Source organism: Mustela nivalis (genome assembly GCF_964662115.1).
Source record: "Mustela nivalis genome assembly, contig: HAP1_SCAFFOLD_2898, whole genome shotgun sequence".
Taxonomy (NCBI): Eukaryota; Metazoa; Chordata; class Mammalia; order Carnivora; family Mustelidae; genus Mustela; species Mustela nivalis.
Window position 1 is genome coordinate 21347 of NW_028133767.1, and position 5603 is coordinate 26949.

At 51.1% G+C, this 5603-nt stretch overlaps 1 long non-coding RNA gene across 1 annotated transcript; it reads left to right on the forward strand.

Annotated features, from left to right (window-relative positions):
- The first annotated feature begins 890 nt into the window (after positions 1–890).
- Positions 891–4582, forward strand: LOC309858611. The gene is made up of 3 exons (XR_014308272.1): positions 891–1027; positions 1855–1998; positions 4426–4582. It is a non-coding gene; the product is annotated as an uncharacterized lncRNA (long non-coding RNA).
- The last annotated feature ends 1021 nt before the right edge of the window (positions 4583–5603 follow it).

Here is a 5603-nt window from a genome sequence, read left to right on the forward strand (position 1 = left end):
CTGCCCGGCGTGGGGACTGCGGCTGGCAGACAGCCTGCCTCCCCTGGCTCTTCCAGGTCCGCCGCTGCTACGGAGAGAGCCTGTGGCCTGTGAGGTCACTCCCTTTCCCTGGCAGCCCGCAACATGGTGACTAAGCCGAGGGGTTTGAAGGTTTGGCCATTTGGGCAGATGCAGAATGGTCCTGCCAGGCAGTGCCCGGAGGCTTTGTGGAGCTCCGATCGGTTGATTTCACTGATCCTATCCTGCTTCCTCCCTTCCCTTTCACACATGTGGGTCCCTAATAAATATCTCACGCCCCATAATCTTGCTTATGGAGGTCCCGATCCGTGATAGAGGTTTCAAATGCTTAACCTAGCACTTGGCACTTCCTAGGCAGTTGGTAAAGGATCGCTGAGCGAAAATTGGCTCCTTGTTCAGGAGAAGAAGAGGAAACCAGTCGGGGGAGGGGGTGTGTGGTGAGGGAGGCGGTGCTGGTGTGGGTGGTGCCAGGTGTTGGGGCCTGCAGGCTGGCAGAGGCAGCTCCTTCCTCGGAGGGAACAGAAGGGTCTCTCCAGGGTGCCCTCTCCACCCCTGCACATCTGCAGCCCCCTGCTTGCCAAGCAACGGGATCCATTATGAATGAGGCTTCACCTGTCCTAGCAGGCCTGAAGACAAGGGCACCTGGGGCTTTCCTCTAAGCTGGTGCCTACTCCCAGCAGCCTATCTGGGGTCCCGAGGCCTGGTGGCAGAGACCACACAAGTCCAAAAGCAGAAACCCCCTCCCCATTCTGTGGAATCTTGAAAGTTCTAGAACCTTGGAAGGGCAGAGTCTGCATTCTAGGGCCACTGTCACAAAACTGCAGACAACTCTTAGAATCTTAGAATAAGGGAATCTGGCTTAAAGGCTCTCCCAGCATCTTCCGTCTGGAAGGAGCCAGGCAGGCTCTTCATTTGAGCCTTTCTCTCCCCAAGGAAGGAAGGGAGGAAAAAAAAGGAAGGGCCATGGAGTTCGGGCACCGAGGCTGGAGAACATCAGGGACAGCGGAGGGTGGGAGATGCTGCGGGTGCCCTGTGCCACACTCCATCTCCCTCCTCTCGGCTGTAGCTGTGGTGCACAGAGCCCATGCGCACTGACAGTGTCCTCCCTCAAGTGCCTGGCCAGCCTCTTAATTTGTCTACCTCAAGGCTTTTTTGGAGGCCACCCCATCTCTTGCTCAGCCCACCACAGGCATAGTGCAGAGATGTGAGGGAATGAATGCCCCCTGGGGCAAAGCTCAACCCCTGGGGGAATGGGGGTTGGTGGATAAGTGCCCCAGCCACCCATCCTCTGGATGAATGAGTGTACATAGTAAGCAAAGGGATGGCTGGATGGAACCTCAGTTGTCCATAGCAGCAACCGGCTACTTTCCTGCCTCCCTCATTCCTGCTTCCCAGGATTACCTCCCAAATAAATGACTTGTACCCACGTCCTTGTCTGGGGTTCTGCTTTAGGGGAACCCAATCTAAGACAGGCTGGGTCACTCCCTAACGTCTCTGAAATCCCCCTTTCACTCCTTCTCCGATCTGAATCCCAAATGTCACCCGCCCTGTTGTTTCCAGGTGACTTCTAAAGGAATGCCCCCGCTCCCCTCACCAAGCAGACAGACTGGTAGATCTTGACCTTTTTTTAACCCACCCCTAGTTCTGAGAAATTCTAATGAAGGGCTTTGGCTGGGCACTTAGGGGTCCAGGGGCTTCGGAGGCAGCAAAGAAGGGAAGAGACTTCCCTGAATGAATCTATACCAATGAAATCATCCAGTGTGCCCTGTGTGCCTCCCCACCTTTTGTTCTTTGGCTGAGATGTTGCCTCCAATCCATTAAGTTCCCTCCTCCCAGCCTCCCCAGCCTGCAAGTCACGGTATCAGGAATGCTGAGCTGGACTGAAACTGTAAGGAAAGCCCTACGTGGGTACAGAACTGTACAGCTTGCAAAGAAATATACTGGCTCCGAAGTATTTATAAAGCCCTTTCCATTCACAAGGTAATTCATTAGCATTATTATTGATGTTGTTTCAGTCCAAACATTTGTTAGTCTCTGGGAGAAATTATTTCTCTTTAAACCTCTCTTTGACCAAGCAAGAGTAAAGCCTGGCTAGAAAGGTCGCATAATCAGTATGTTTTCATTCACTCACTCATTCATTCACCTTTTGGGAGCGTCTCGGTGTCCAGGCCATGGGGGTGCATGATGGAGCCCTTTCCACCAGGAGACGACGGCCGAATAGGGAAGCGTATTGCTCAGTGTCTATCCAGGAAATACTGGAATATTTACAAAATAAGAACTTGAAGAGATGGAAGACGGTGGAAGAACTGAGAAGCTGAGGACAGTGATGCGGCTTCAAGTCTAGTAACAGCAGGAGACTGCCCCCGCTCTGAGACCTAAGAGACAGAGGCAGAGGGCGGTGTCGCCTGCCCAGGAAGACGGTCACTTGGGATATGGAACCAGGAAGGAGCTATGGCATGGATGAGATAAGCCACTTTCAGATTTGCCACCCAAGGCCGAGAGGGAGAAATACCAAGGTTTCTCCGTTCCTCCCAGCCTCCAGTCTCCCAGTAATGCCTCCCATGGGCCAGCCCCAGCTGGAAACCAGTCATCCCAGAAGCCTGGAAAACACAGCCTGAAGGAATCAGCCCCTGGCAACACGAAGCACAGTTAACCCTTCTGTGCTCCACCACAATCGGAAATGACAATAATATGAATAACAGCATCGCATGCTAACTGAGCATTTGTCATGTGTCCCATACTGGGCTCAACACTGTGCACTCGTTACACAGAAATCCTCTGCATCTCTGTACACCGAAGTCACTGAATCCTCCCAGCAACCTCACAAGGTGGATATTCTTATCTGCACTCTGTAAATAAGGAACAGAGGCCCAAGAATCACTCAACAAGTCAACAATTATTTGTCGGGCATGTCCTCTGTGCTGGGCCTTGCACAGGGATGATCAGGAGAGTCAGGGGTCCTGCCTCCATGGAGCCGGCAGTCTACTAGGAGAAACACCATGAAAAACTAACCGGAAACCATTGTTGGAACAATTATATCCCGGGTGTAATAGGATGTGACCTAGTCTTGGGGGCTAGGAAAAGCATCCTAGCCGAGGTGATGGTTAAGCTGAGGGCGAAAGATGAGAGCATACATGGTTTAGTGTCACAGACCTTCACCTCTACTGGGTCCTGGGGCCAACCCCCAAGACCCACCCCCACCCCCAGGAAGACCCCACTTCTGGCTAGCCACCTCCCACCGCTGGGCCTGGCAATACCTCCTAGACCACCGTTGATGAGCACCTGAAACGCATTCAACACCGCCCCCCTCCCCAACCCGGCACAAGCCGAGGCCTTTAGGAACAGACTGACTTGCGCTCCAGCTTGTCCTCCAAGCCCTGCTGGCCGCCTGGAGCCTTGGCAGACAGTCAGGAGGAGGTGGCTGGGAGGGAAAGACAAAGAGAATTCGATTTCCATTTTGCTCCTGGTTCCCTGTTTCCAGTCCAGATGCCTCCAGATCTAATTCCGAATAAATAATTGTACTGAGTAACCCGGGTCCCTTGGTGATTAAGTAAACACGCCGAGGCGGTGGAAATTGAATTAGTGCGGTGTGCTCAGCCATTATTACCCGCCCCTTCTCATGAATATTAATGAGGGGTTATTAAGAAATGTAAATGCTGCCTCAGGGGGTGGGGAGACGGGGAGGGGGTCAGGGTGAGAGGACGCAGTGTTCAGAAGGCGGAGTGATTGAAGGCATTTAAAAAATTATGTCAGATCCTTCTCTTCCACGCCGTGGCAATGTTTCTGGATGCTTCATTTTGATGAAAACGAGGGTAAGGGAACAAATTTTAATTTGAGGATAAAATTAGCATTTTCCAAGCAGCCTTGGCGGCAGCAAGGACATATTTTGCCAGGAAATGGACATTTGGGGCGGGGCAGCGCAGGGTTGGGGGAGCCGCGGCTGATGGACGATTAGTTCTCTCAGTTCATCTCCAGGCAAGGGAGTAAACAAATTAATCTCTGCACAGGGAGCAGCCTGGAAGATGGCGGAGGCCTGGAGATGTCATCAAGGCCTAGGATCATCCTTACTGCTGGTTCAGAGAGGTTAGGCACTATCTGTGGTCACACAGCAAAGTAAGGCACTCCACCTGGGTTCTGTAGGCAAGATGAGAGTGGGGAAAAGGGCTGCGTCTCCCAGACAGGTTTTAGGCAGTTGGTAAAGGATCGCCAGAGGCTGCCTCATCTCTGTGGCTCCAGCTTCTTTCCCAATCTGTGCTGCCAGCTTCATCTCCCCCACTTTCACTATCCCCTGTTTCTGCTCCACAACCTTCAATGGCTCCCTATTGCCCTTAGACTGCCAATCAAGCTCCTTCTCCTGACATTTGAGTCCCTCCAGTATCTGACCACAATCCATTTTTCCAATTTCAGCTCCCACTGCCCCTTGCAGCTGCAGTCAGATGCATCTATAACGGTGAGAGGCAGAGAAGAAAGGAAGGCAAGAGCACAGGAAAGAAGGGAAGAAGAGAGTGAGAAAGATGAACCTAATATTACATATCAGAATACTCAAGATTTACTAAAAAATGTTATACAATAATGATGATGATGACAATGATTGTAGTCATTGCTGCTGTCTGTTTAGAGTGTCACTCTATACCAGCCTCTGGCTGAACACCACTTCGTCCTCCTGTTGTCCCTGTGAGGGCACATTGTTATCGCCATTTCACAGAGGTGGAAACAGACATCACACACATCACAAATGAGAGAACCAGCCTACTAGACATCAAACCCGAACCTCCCATCAAACTACCGTACCTCCCATGTCATGCGGAAGTCATTATCCCCATTCTACAGATGAAGACAAGGCGGCTCAATGAGGCTAAGTGATTTGTCCTACAAGTATGGAAAGAAACAAAGAAGCAGAAGTAAGAGGAATCAAAATTCCCTAAGCCAGCCTTGGTCTAGCCTCACAAAGCTAGGTCTAGCTGCTAGTATATAGACTCTCCAGGTCTAGCCGCTCCTGGAGAATCCAAGCAAATGTCCCACACACCCTGGTCCCTACTTCCTGTAGACATTTCAGGGGAAACTCACAGACTCTCAGAGACCCAGCCAAACCATGTCCCCAAAAATGTCCACCAAGAGAACCCTGCAGGTTGGTCTGGCTGGTTCCCGTAGGTGTCTTTGTCCAGGACCGTGAAACCCAGGCCTGAGAAACGCAGCCCAGATGAGCCCGAGGACTCAGCCCCCTACGCTTAGGATAGGAAAGAGTGAATATGATCAAACTCATGCATTTTAACAACATCTTCAGAACGCCTCGCTCCACGCGCTTGCAGGAATAAAGGCTGGCAGGTGCAGCCGAGTTAATCAGAGTGGATAATAGAAGGAAAGACAGGAATCACTGGCCAAATTGCAGCAGAGAAAAATGGGGCGAAATCATGAAACGCAAGTCAAAAGTGTCCAATTAAAGTGTGATGATGTTTAAAGGGCAAGAACCACATTCTCAGTCCCTTGGAATTTCTAATGTGGTCCCCCTTGTGTGGATCAGTGGTACATAAGATAATTTCTGGATATATACAGATGGACTTTTTTTTAGTTGAATAGGTATGTTC